Genomic DNA, 13,434 nt, shown 5'->3' on the forward strand with positions numbered 1-13,434 from the left:
TGGAATAGTTTGATGAATATTGGTCTTTTTGAAGGTCTGGTAGAATTTTGAACTAAATCCAACTGGCCCTAGTCTTTCTTTTTTTTTGGTTGTGAGGTTTATAATTACTTATATTTCATTATGGGATGTGGGCCTGTTTAGAAAGCTTATCTTCTCTTTATTTAACTTTGATGTACGGTATCTGTCTAGAAAACCATCTATTTCATCTAGATTTTCCAGTTTTGTTGAGTATAGGCTTTTTTAGTAGGATCTGATGTTTTTTGAATTTTCTCCGTTTCTGTTGTTATTTCTCCCTTTTCATTTCTGATTTTGTTAATTTGGATATTGCCTCTGGGCCCTTTAGTAAATTTGCTAGGGGTTTATCCATCTTGTTGATTCGCTCAAAGAACCAGCATTTGGTTTTGCTGATTCTTTATATTGTTCTCTTTATTTTTCTTTGGTTGATTTCAGCCCTGAGTTTGACTACTTCCTGCTTTCTACTCCTCTTGGGTGAGTTTGCTTCTTTTTGTTCTAGAGCTCTCAGGTATGCTGTTAAGTTGCTAGTGTAAGATCTCTTTGCTGGTGCACTTAGTGCTATGAATTTTCCTCTTAGCACAGCTTTCATTGTGTCCCATAAGTTTGGGTATGATGTTTCAAGATTTTTGTTAAACTCCAGGAAGTTTTTATTTTTTTTTATTTCATCCCTAACCAAATTATCATTGAGTAGAGAGTTGTTCAGTTTCCACATGCATGTGGGTTTTCTGTTGCTGTTATTGAAGACCAGCTTTAGGCCATGATGATCTGATAGGATGAATGGGATTATTTCAATCTTCTTGTGTGGGTTGAGGGATGTTTTGTGATCAATTATATGGTCAATTTTAGAGAAGGTACCATGAGGAGCTGAAAAGAAGGTTTTGTTTTGTTTTGTTTTGTTTTGGGTAAAATGTTCTATAGATATTGGTTAAATCCATTTGATTTATATCCTCTATTAGTTTCACTGTGTCTCTGTTTAGTTTCTGTTTCAGTGACCTGTTCGTTGGTGAGAGTTGGGTGTTGAAGACTTCCACTATCATTGTGTGGGTTTCAATGTGTGTTTTGAACTTTAGTAAAGTTTCCATTATGAATGTGGGTGTTCTTACATTTGGGTCATAGATGTTCAGAATTGAGACTTTCTCTTGGTGGATTTTCCCTTTGATGAATATGAATTGTCCTTCCTCATCATGCTTGACAACTTTTGCTTGAAAGTCTATTTTATTGGATATTATGATGGCAACTCCAGCTTGTTTCTTGGGACCATGTGCTTGGAAGACCTTTTTCTATCCTTTTACTCTGAGATAGCATCTGTCTTTGTTAAGGAGGTGTGTTTCTTGTATGCAGCAAAATGCTGCATCTTGTTTGAGTATCCAATCTGTTAGCTTATGTCTTTTTATAGGTGACTTGGGTCCATTAATATTGAGAGATATTAAAGACAGATGACTGTTGGTTCCTGTTATATTTGTTTTTGTATGTAGCTATATGTGCTTATGGTTTACTGCTTTTGGCTTTGTTGAGAGATGCTTAATATCTTGTCTTTTCTGTGATATAGGTATCTTCCTTTCATTGGAGTTTTCCTTCTAGGATCCTCTGAAGGGCTGGATTGGTAGATAAATACTGTTTGAATTTGGTTTTGTCCTGGAATATTTTGATTTCTCCGTCTATGTTGATTGAGAGTTTTGCTGGGTATAGTAGCCTGGGCTGGCATTTGTGTTCTCTTAGAGTCTGCATGACATCTGCCCAGGCTCTTCTGGCTTTCATAGTCTCTGATGAGAAGTCTGGTGTAATTCTGATAGGTCCTCCTTTGTATGTTACTTGGCCCAATTTTCTTGCAGCTTTTAATATTCTTTCTTTGTTCTGTGCATTTAATGTTTTGACTGTTATGTGACGAGAAGATTTTTTTCTGGTCCCATTTGTTTGGTGTTCTGTAGGCTTCTTGTACCTTTATGGCCATCTCTTTCTTTAGGTTGGGGAAGTTTTTATCTATGATTTTGTTGAAGATGTTTTCATGTCCTTTGAGCTGGGAATCTTCATTCTCCTCTATTCCAATTATGCTTAGATTTGCTCTTTTCATTGTGTCCTGAATTTCCTGGATATTTTGGGTTAGGAGGTTTTTATGTTTTGAATTTTCTTTGACCATTGTGTCAATCTCTTCTACAGTATCTTCTACACCTGAGATTCTCTCTTCCATCTCTTGTATTCTGTTGGTGATATTTATACCTTTAATTCATTTTTCTTTCCTAGGTTTTCCATTACCTTGTTTCCCTCCATTTGTGTTTTTTTTACTGTTTCTACTTCCACTTTTAAGTCTTATACCACATCATGCAATTCTTTCACCTATTTGATTGTGTTTTCCTGTATTTCTTGAAGGGATTTATTTGTTTCCTCTTTAAGGATTTCTACATACTTGCCTGTATTTTCCTGTATTTATTTCAGTGAGTTATTTATATCCCCCTTAAAGGACTCTATTGTCTTCATGAGATAGGATTTACGTCAGCTTCCTGGTTTTCAGAACTGGCTTTTGATGATGCCCACGTATATTGGCTTCTGTTGCTTATGGTCTTGCTATTGCCTCCCGCCATCTTGTTATCCCTAGTGTTTGCTGGTCTGGGTGACTCTGCCTGGAATCTGCCTCTTTTGCCCTTGGGTTGCAACAGGTCTCCTGGTAGGCCTATCGCCCTGGCTGTAGCAGACCTCCTGTGGGGCCTTCCAACTGGAGGGTATTCAGAGGGGCAGAGAAGCTGCTGATTTGTTGCTCTGGCTGCAGTAGATCTCCTGGGAGGCCTTCAGACTGCCAGGTTTTCAGAGGAGGAGCAGTCACACTGTTGTCCTGTGTAAAGCTTTTCTCCACAGGGTTTGGGGGTGTCAATGGACTGTGGTTTCTATTTCCTTGTGTGCAGCAGAACTCCAGGCAGGCATTCAGCAGTTTTGGGTCAGTTGCTCTGCATTCCAAAGAGTCCCTGGGAGGTTTTCATACTGTGGTGTCAATTGCTCATTTCCCTGTGTAGAGAGGAACTCCTGGGACACCTTCAAGCTGTGATGTCCTGGGTGCAGTGAATCTCCAAGGATGCCTCAAGATGTGGTATCAAATGTTTTGAGTGCAGTGGTACTTCTAGTGTGCTTCAGGATATGATGTTAAATGTTCTGAGTGCAGCAGATCCTCTGGTAAAGCTCAGGTACAACATACCCAAACTTATGGGACACAATGAAAGCTCTGCTAAGAGGAAAACCCATAGCTCTGAGTGCCTGCAGAAAGAAACAGGAGAGAGCATATGTCACCAACTTGACAGCACACCTAAAAGCTCTAGAACAAAAAGAAGCAAATACACACAGGAGGAGTAGAAGGCAGGAAATAATCAAACTCAGAGCTGAAATCAACCAAGTAGAAATAAAAAGGGCCATAGAAAGAATCAACAGAACCAAAAGTTGGTTCTTTGAGAAAATCATCAAGATAGATAAATCCTCAGCCAGACTAATGAGAGGACACAGAGAGTGTGTCCAAATTAACAAAATCAGAAATGAAAAGGGAGACATAACTACAGAATCAGAGGAAATTCAAAAAATCATCAGATCCTACTACAAAAGCCTAAATTCAACAAAACTTGAAAATCTGCAGGAAGTGGACAATTTCCTAGACAGATACCAGGTACTGAAGTTAAATAAGGAACAGATAAACCATTTAAACAACCCCATAACTCCTAAAGGAATAGAATCAGTCATTAAAGGTCTCCCAACCAAAAAGAGCCCAGGTCCATACGGGTTTAGTGCAGAATTCTATCAGACCTTCATAGAAGACCTCATACCAATACTATCCAAACTATTCCATAAAATAGAAACAGACGGAGTGCTACCGTCTATGAAGCCACAATTACTCTTATACCTAAACCACACAAAGACCCAACAAAGAAAGAGAACTTCAGATGAATTTCCCTTCTGAATATTGAACCAAAAATACTCAAAAAATTCTGGCAAACTGAATCCAAGAGCACATCAAAATAATCATCCACCATGATCAAGTAGGCTTCACCCCAGGCATGCAGGGATAGTTTAATATACGGAAAAACATCAACATAATCCATTATATAAACAAACTGAAAGAACAACACCACATGATCATTTCACTACATGCTGAGAAAACATTTGAGAAAATTCAACACCCCTTCATGATATAAGTCCTGGAAAGAATAGGAATTCAAGGCTCATACCTAAACAAAGTAAAAGCCATATACAGCAAACCAGTCACTAACATTAAACTAAATGGAGAGAAACGTGAAGCAATCCCACTAAAATCAGGGACTAGACAAGGCTGCCCACTCTCTCCCTACTTATTCAATATAGCTCTTGAAGTTCTAGCCAGAGCAATCAGACAACAAAAGGAGATCAAGGGGATACAGATTGGAAAAGAAGAAGTCAAAATATCACTATTTGCAGATGATATGATAGTATATTTAAGTGATCCCAAAAGTTCCACCAGAGAACTACTAAACCTGATAAACACCTTCAGCAAAGTGGCTGGGTATAAAATTGACTCAAATAAATCAGTAGCCTTCCTCTACACAAAAGAGAAACAAGCCAAGAAAGAAAGTAGGGAAACGACACCCTTCATAATAGTTCCAAATAATATAAAATACCTCGGTGTGACTTTAACCAAGCAAGTGAAAGATCTGTATGATAAGAACTTCAAGCCAATGAAGAAAGAAATTGAAGAAGACCTCAGGAGATGGAAAGATCTCCCATGCTCATGGATTGACAGGATTAATATAGTAAAAATGGCCATTTTACCAAAAGCAATCTACAGATTCAATGCAATCCCCATCAAAATACCAATCCAATTCTTCAGAGAGTTAGACAGAACAATTTGCAAATTCATCTGGAATAACAAAAAACCTAGGATAGCTAAAACTACCCTCAAAAATAAAAGGACTTCTTGGGGGATTACTATCCCTGAACTGAAGCAGTATTATAGAGCAATAGTGATAAAAACTGTATGGGATTGGTACAGAGACAGACAGATAGACCAGTGGAATAGAATTCAAGACCCAGAAATGAACCCACACACCTATGGTCACTTGATTTTTGACAAAGGAGCCAAAACCATCCGATGGAAAAAAGATAGCCTTTTCAGCAAATGGTGCTGGTTCAACTGGAGGTCAACATGTAGAAGAATGCAGATCGATCCATGCTTATCACCCTGTAAAAAGCTTAAGTCCAAGTGGATCAAGGACCTCCACATCAAACCAGACACACTCAAACTAATAGAAGAAAAACTAGGGAAGCATCTGGAACACATGGGCACTGGAGAAAATTTCCTGAACAAAACACCAATGGCTTATGCTCTAAGATCAAGAATCGACAAATGGGATCTCATAAAACTGCAAAGCTTCTATAAGGCAAAGGACACCGTTGTTAGGACAAAATGATAACAAACAGATTGGGAAAAGATCTTTACCAATTCTACAACTGATAGAGGGTTTATATTCAAAATATACAAAGAACTCAAAAAGTTAGACCGCAGGGAGACAAATAACCCTATTATAAAATGGGGTTCAGAGCCAAACAAAAAATTCACAGCTGAGGAATGCCCAATGGCTGTGAAACACCTAATGAAATGTTCAACATTTAGTCATAAGGGAAATGCAAATCAAAACAACCCTGAGATTTTACCTAACACCATTGAGAATGGCTAAGATCAAAAACTCAGGTGACAGCAAATGCTGGAGAGGATGTGGAGAAAGAGGAACACTCCTCCATTATTGGTGGGATTGCAGACTGGTACAATTATTCTGGAAATCGTTCTGGAGGTTCCTCAGAAAATTGGACATTGAACTGCCTGAGGATCCAGTTATACCTCTCTTGGGCATATAACCAAAAAATGCCCCAACATATAACAAAGTCACATGCTCCACCATGTTCATAGCAGCCTTATTTATAATAGCTAGAAGCTGGAAAGAACCCAGATGCTCTTCAACAGAGGAATGGATACAGAAAATGTGATACATATACACAATGGAATATTACTCAGCTATCAAAAACAATGACTTTACGAAATTCATACGCAAATGGGTGGAACTGGAAAATATCGTCCTGAGTGAGGTAACCCAATCACAGAAAAACACACATGGTATGCACTCATTGATAAGTGGCTATTAGCCCAAATGCTTGAATTGCCCTAGATGCACAGAACACATGAAACTCAAGAAGGATGACCAAAATGCAAAGGCTTCACTCCTTTAAAAGGGGAACAAGAATACCCTTGGGAGGGAATATGGAGGCAAAGTTTATAACAGTGGCTGAAGGAATGCCCATTAAGAGCCTGCCCCACATGTGGCCCATACATATACAGCCACCAGACTAGATAAGATGGATGAAGCAAAGAAGTGCAGGCTGACAGGAACGGGATTAGATCTCTTCTAAGAGACACAGCCAGAATACAGCAAATACATAGGCGAATGCCAGCAGCACCACTGAACTGAGAACGGGACCCCTGTTGAAGGAATCTTAGAATGGACTGAAAGAGCTTGAAGGGGCTTGAGACCCCATATGAATAGCAATGCCAACCAACCAGAGCTTCCAGGGACTAAGCCACTACCCAAAGACTATACATGGACTGACCCTGGACTCTGACCTCATAGGTAGCAATGAATAGCCTAGTAAGGGCACCAGTGGAAGGGGAAGCCCTTGGTCCTGCCAAGAGTGAACCCCCAGTGAACATGATTGTTGGGTGGGAGGGTGGTAATGTGGGGAGGATGGGGAGGGGAACACCCATACAGTTGGGATGGGGGAGGATTTAGGGGGATGTTGGCCCAGAAACCGGGAAGGGGACTAACAATCGAAATGTAAATAAGAAATACTCAAGTTAATAGAGATGGAAAAAATTTAAAATATCACACCCCTGGTAATGCAGAAGGTAAATCATAATCACCTGCTTTGAAGCAGTTTCTTATCCCACACCTTGAATTAAAACAAAGGACACATTCACACAGTGTCACTGGGTTGTTACAGAAACCAAAATTCTCACTACATTTTCCTTTTAAATCCAATAAATATCTTTTTCTCTAATAACAAGTTATATACAATAAGAACAATTATGAGAACTGTCAAATAAGATGTATATCTACAAAATTCAGTCCATTTGTATTTTGCAAACTTGGAGAAAGTACTCCATCATCTAACCCATCTTGGTGAGTCCAAAGTTTTGTAACTAAATCACTTTCATATCATAACTTTCATTTATCAACCTAAAGAGATCTTTGTAGACTCCAAGATATTTTCTTAGATCCTAAATAACTTAAGTTTTTATGACTTTAATCTTTAATAAGTAAAACTGTAAGGCTATTAACTATTTAGTCTTTGACCTCATCAGAGTTCTAAGAAGGAAATATATAATCTGAGTAAAAAGGAAGTACAGAGCAGGCAGCTTCCAAAACTATAGAAACAACAGACCTGCCTAGACAGTCACGTGATATACCTCTGTGTCATTGAGGCATCTAATCTTTGGCCAGCAGGCCATAATATCTGACATACCTTTCTGTGAAGCAGGAAATATGGTGGACTAGCCTACCTTATCTCTACAAATTGGACATTCAACTTTCCAGTGTCCCAGTTTTCCACAGTTTGGACAGCCTGCAGTCAACAGTTGGGGTAACAGCAGGTTTTTACCCAGTAATTAGCTTTGCCACATTTGAAGCAAGCTCCATGTGGAGGTTCTTCAATGTCCTTCATCTTATTTGAAGTAGATTGGGGTGCTGCCAGGAGCTGATGTGTCTCTCTGTCAGAAAAATCTCTCATTATTAAAACATCTTTAATGCCATAGTCATTCTTTATGTCGCTGAAGTGTTTGAAGACCATCTTTCCATCAATACTATATCTGAATAGACAATATTTGTTTCTAGCTTTTAACTATCTGCTTAACTTTGAAAATATATACAAGAGACTAAATAAAGCTTATTTGTGTAATTAACTGAACTAGTTCCTAACAAGACTATGAGTAAGATTATTTATAGGTAACTAACTACTAATATACATTTCTTAATTATCCAAAACATTTGCAATATTAGCTCATTGTACAACTAGTTTATATTACATTTTAAAATGAATTACATATGTATCATGCATTAATCAAGAATTGAACAAAATAATCCTAAATTTCTATCAATATACAATAATCCATACCAATGTAAAATATTTGAGACTTGTTGCTTTCTTAGTCTAAAAGGAGATTATCAATGTACCAAACACTTTCAGATCAGTGGATGTTTTTCATATTTTGGTTTTGTTTTAATAACTTAGTAATTCTTAGCTGCTCTTGTCTGAAGCGGTTAGTCCCTCAAGCTAGGGACCGAAAGCTGTTTCCTGACAGCAAGAGATTGCCTTGTGTGTCCCTCCTGAAGATGCACTCAATTGTACAATGAGGCCATTCACTCAGGGCTGCCCACTCTTTCCTTACCTATTCAATATAGTTTTTGAAGCACTAGCCAGAGCAATTAGGCAACAAAAGGAAGTTAAACTGGAAAGGAAGAAGTCAAAATATCACTATACAGATGATATGATAGTATACTTAAGTGACCCCATACGTTCCTCCAGAGAACTAAGCCTGACAAACAACTTCAGCAAAGTGGCTGGCTATAAAATTAACTGAAACAAATCAGTATCCTTCGTCTACTCAAAGGATAAACAGGCTGAGAAAGAAATCAGGGGAATGATACCCTTTATAATAGTCACAAATAACATAAAATACCTGCGTGTGATTCTAACCAAGCAAGTGAAAGATCTGTATGACAAGAACCTCTCGTCTCTGAAGAAAGAAATTAAAGGAGACCTCAGAAGATGGAAAGATATCTCATGCAGGATTAATATTGTAAAATTGGCCATCTTGCCCAAAGCAATCTACAGATTCAATGCAATCCCCATCAAAATTCCAACTCAATTCTTCATAGAGTTAGAAAGAGCAATTTGCAAATTCATTTGGAATAAGAGAAAACACAGGATAGCAACAAAACAAAAACAAAAACAAAACAAAACAAAAAAAACCCCAAATCTGTTCTCAACAGTAAACGAACTTCTGGGGGAATCACCATCAGTGATCTCAAGCTGTATTACAGAGCAATAGAGAAAACACTGTGTGGTATTGTTACAAAGACAGGCACATAGATCAAGGAAACAGAACTGAAGAGCCAGAAATGAACCCACACACCTATGGTCACTTGATCTTTGACCAAGGAGCTAAAACCATCCAGTGGGTGGAAGAATTTCATTTTCAACAAATAGTGCTGGTTCAACTGGTGGTCATCATGTAGAAGAATGCAAATCAATCCATTCTTATCACCGTGTACAAAGCTCAAGTCCAAGTGAATCAAGGATGTCCATATGAAACCAAATACACTCAAACTAATAGAAGAAAAAGTGGGGAAAAGCTTTGAACATGTCAGTACTGGGGAAAATTTTCTGAAGATCAAGAATTGACAAATGGAGCCTTATAAAATTGCAAAGCTTCTGTAAGGCAAAGGACATTTTCATTAGGACAAAATTGCAACCAACAGATTGGGAAAAGATTTTTACCAATCCTACATCCAAGAGAGGGCTAATATCCAATATATAGAAAGAACTCAAGAAGTTAGACTCCAGAGAATCAAATAACCCTATTAAAAATGGGGTACAGAGCTAAACAAAGAATTATCAGCTGATGAATATTGAATGGCTGAGTAGTACCTAAAGAAATGTTCAATATCCTTAGTCATCAAGGAAATGTAAATCAAAACAATTCTGAGATTCCACCTCACACCTATCAGATCTTCTAAGATCAAAATCTCAGGTGACATCAGATGCTGGTGAGGATGTGGAGAAAGAGGAACACTCCTCCACTGCTGGTGGGATTGCAAGCTGGTACAACCCCTCTGGATAGCAGTCTGGAGGTTCCTCAGAAAATTGGACATTCCATTACCTGAGGGCCCATCTATACCACTCCTGGGCATATACCCAAAAGATGTTCCAACATATAACAAGGACACATGCTTCACTATGTTCATAGCAGCCTTATTTATAATAGCCAGATGCTGGAAAGAATCCAGATTTCCTTCAACAGAGGAATGGATTGTAGAAAATGTGGTACATCTACACAATGGAGTACTACTCCATCATTAAAAACAATGACTTCATGAATTCATAGGGAAATGGACGGAACTAGAAAATATCATCTTGAGTGAGGTAACCCAATCACAAACACACATACACACACACACACACACACACACACACACACACACACACACACACACGGTATGTACTGATAAGTGGATATTAGCCCAAAAGCTTGGATTACCTACTATTCAATCCACAGACCACATGAAGCTCGAGAAGGATGACAAACACTTTAGTCCTTCTTAAAAGGAAGAACAAACATATTCATAGGAGAATATATGGAAACAAAGTATGGAGCAGAGACTGAAGGAATGGCCATCCTGAGCCTGCCCCCACCTGGGTATCCAGCCCATATACATACAGCCACCAACCCTAGACAATATTGCTGAAGCCAAGATGTGCATGCTGACAGGAGACTGACATAGCTGTCTTCTGAGGGCTCTGCCAGAGCATGACAAAGACAGATGTGAATGCTAGCAGCCAACCATTGAACTGAGAACAGGGTCTTTATTGAAGGAATTTGAGAAAGGATTGAAGGAGCTGAAGGGGCTTGCTACCTCATAAGAGCAATACCAACCAACCAGAGCTCCCAGGGTCTAATCCACCACCCAAAGAGTACACTGGACAGACCTATGACTCCAGCTGCATATGTAGCAGAGGATGGCCTTGTTGGGCACCAATGGAAGAAGAAGCCCTTGGTCCTGCCAAGACTGGACCCCCCCCCAGTGTAGAGAAATGTCAGGGTTGAGAGGCGGGAAGGGGTGGGTGGTTGGGGAGGAGAAACACTCTCATAGAAGAAGGGGTAGGGGGATAGGATAGTGTGTTTTTGGATGGAAAAGAGAGAAAGGGAGTAACATTCGAAATGTAAATAAAAAAATACCCAATAAAAAACAAAGAGCACACCAGGTATTTGGAGCTCTGAGGCTTTTAGTCTCACATTTCCTCTGTAGATGGCCAGATTTACAGTAATTAAAGCACCAGACATTTTAATATTGGAGACCTTGTGTTTGGAAGGCTAGACTGATTCCATGACTGGCTTCAAATTGGTAATCCATGTGACTAGGCCTAAGAACTGGCATGTCCAGGCAAGTAAATTTAAAAACCCTAGGCTGCAGGCAGCTAGTCAGAAAGATAGAGGTCACCTACTCCAGAGTCCCCCTAATGTGCTTTTAATCTAGCCTGTGAGCTCATTTTGTTGTTTCTATCTTGGTAATTGAGAGAACCCAGCATGCTGTACTTTTGTAGAATAAACACTCTTTGCATTTACATACTATTTGAGTCCAGGGTGTCATTCTTCCAGTGAATCATGGGCCCTTACAGTGTGACTACTGGGAAAGCTAAGGGAGATCATTTCAGTCCACCCCTCCTGTGGCATACTTTGCTCAAGCTTAACCCTTTTTCTTGGAATGGGCTGTTTTGTTTTGTTCCTGTCACCTCACACAGCCTCACCCTCTTCCTATCTATACACTCACTCCTCATCGCACCTAGGGGCTGCAGGAACTTGAAACTGGAAGTGCGTGGCTCAGGGCCCTGGCCAGAATCTGCCTTCTAGCCCAGTCGGCTTCCCTCTCTCATCCTGTGCGAAGCTCCTGTTCCCAGTCACCAAGTCCAAACCTATTTGTTCTCTTTCCAAGCCCTTCCATCTGTGCCCATAACCTCTCCAGTTGCATCTCAGATCCCACCATTTCCATTCACAATTTTCCAATTGCTTGGCCATTCTCCCAATCTTTTTTGATGCACAATACAGGGAAGGAGAAAGAGGAAGAGGAGGAAGAGGAGGAGGAGGGGAAGAGGAGGAGGAGGAGGAAGAGGAGGAGGAGGAGGAGGAAGAGGAGGAGGAAGAGGAGGAAGAGGAGGAGAGGGGGAAGGAGAGGGGGAGGGAGAAGAAACAGTAAATCCTCTCTGGGAGCAAAGCAGGGGGGACGGGGTAGGAAGGGACACCGAAGTGGGTATGGCCAAGGCTAGTGAAAGGAGGATGGCCCAGCAGCAGCAGCCACAATAAATGTTTTGCTGACTTCCTGAAACAGAATATCCATTCCTTTGAACCCTGCCATTTCCTCTATCATTAGAGATCAGATTTCTCATTCTGCCTAGCTGCACATCTGGGCACCACTTGTTGGGGTTTTTTTTAGCTCTTTTCTTGGTTCTTATATCTGTAACCCTTACTCCACCTAATCTCTTCCAGCCCCCAACACTAGGTAGAAGAGAAAGGTTAGCAGGGGAGGGGTGGTGGTGATGGTGTATGTAGACCTCTTTAGGCTACTTCCTGCTGACTAGGTGTGTTGGGTTCCTTGTGGGCAATTCCAATCTTCACTATCAGGATATCCAATTTTTTCTTCTCATCTCTTTGCTCATGATCATTTTACAACACACAACAACAGCAGGGACAGCAGCAGCCTCCACAGGCCCTCTCAGGACTCACCCTTTTATCTCTTCTCCAGAGTTCACAGAAATAAACTATCTGTAGCTGGCAAACATCACACCCTTACTAGTGTATGGGGCAAATCATAATCACCTGCTGTGTAGCAGCCTCTTATCCCACAGCTGGAATTAAAACAAAAATAAATTCACATAACTGGGTTTTTTTTTAAAAGAAAGCAAAATTTTCACTACAAATAGAACACCTAAAGAACTCAAAGCAAATCTCAACAAATACAGAAAAAATTACATTAATCCTCTCTATTTTATCTGTCCACAGAGAAATAAAGCTATATGTCCAGAATAAACAAATCACATTAAATACAGTTATGGATATTGAGTAACACACTATAGAACGATAATGGATTGTTGAAAATACAGGAAATTTAATTTTTTTCTGGTATTGAATGACAGTGAAAACACAACATATAAAAATTTATAGGCTACAAGGAGGGAGATCCTAAGAGAAAGTTTATAGCTCAAACTTCCTACTTTTTAAAAAGTCACAGATAATCCAAATAAACAACTTGACTTTACACCTTAAAGTCTTTGAAAAACAAGAACAAATAACACCCAAACCAGGAAACAGGAAGAAACAATCAAAGTAAGAACAGAAATCAATGGAATAGGAACAATAAAAATAATGCAAAGAATCAATAAAATGAAAGTCAGTTCCTTGAAAAGATTGCTAAACCTTTACCTAAATTAACCAAAAAAAAAAATTAAAAGAGCCAAATTACTAAAGTTAGAGTTGAAAAGGAGACATAATAGACGCCAATAAAATTCGGATGATTATAAGAATATACTGAGAAAATCTGTAGTCTACCAAATTAGGACACATAAAATAAATGGATGAATTCTTCATGA

General features: G+C 39.3%; 1 long non-coding RNA gene across 1 annotated transcript; it reads right to left on the reverse strand.

The window, feature by feature from the left end:
• Window positions 1-289: 289 nt before the first annotated feature.
• Window positions 290-8,527, reverse strand: LOC148005468 (uncharacterized). Its single transcript, XR_015622576.1, has 3 exons — window positions 8,459-8,527; window positions 7,574-7,780; window positions 290-3,258 (listed from the first exon to the last, which is right to left on the reverse strand). It is a non-coding gene; the product is annotated as an uncharacterized LOC148005468 (long non-coding RNA).
• Window positions 8,528-13,434: the final 4,907 nt, after the last annotated feature.

This window comes from Rattus norvegicus, chromosome 6, assembly GCF_021556685.1.
Source record: "Rattus norvegicus strain SHRSP/BbbUtx chromosome 6, alternate assembly SHRSP_T2T, whole genome shotgun sequence".
NCBI lineage: Eukaryota > Metazoa > Chordata > Mammalia > Rodentia > Muridae > Rattus > Rattus norvegicus.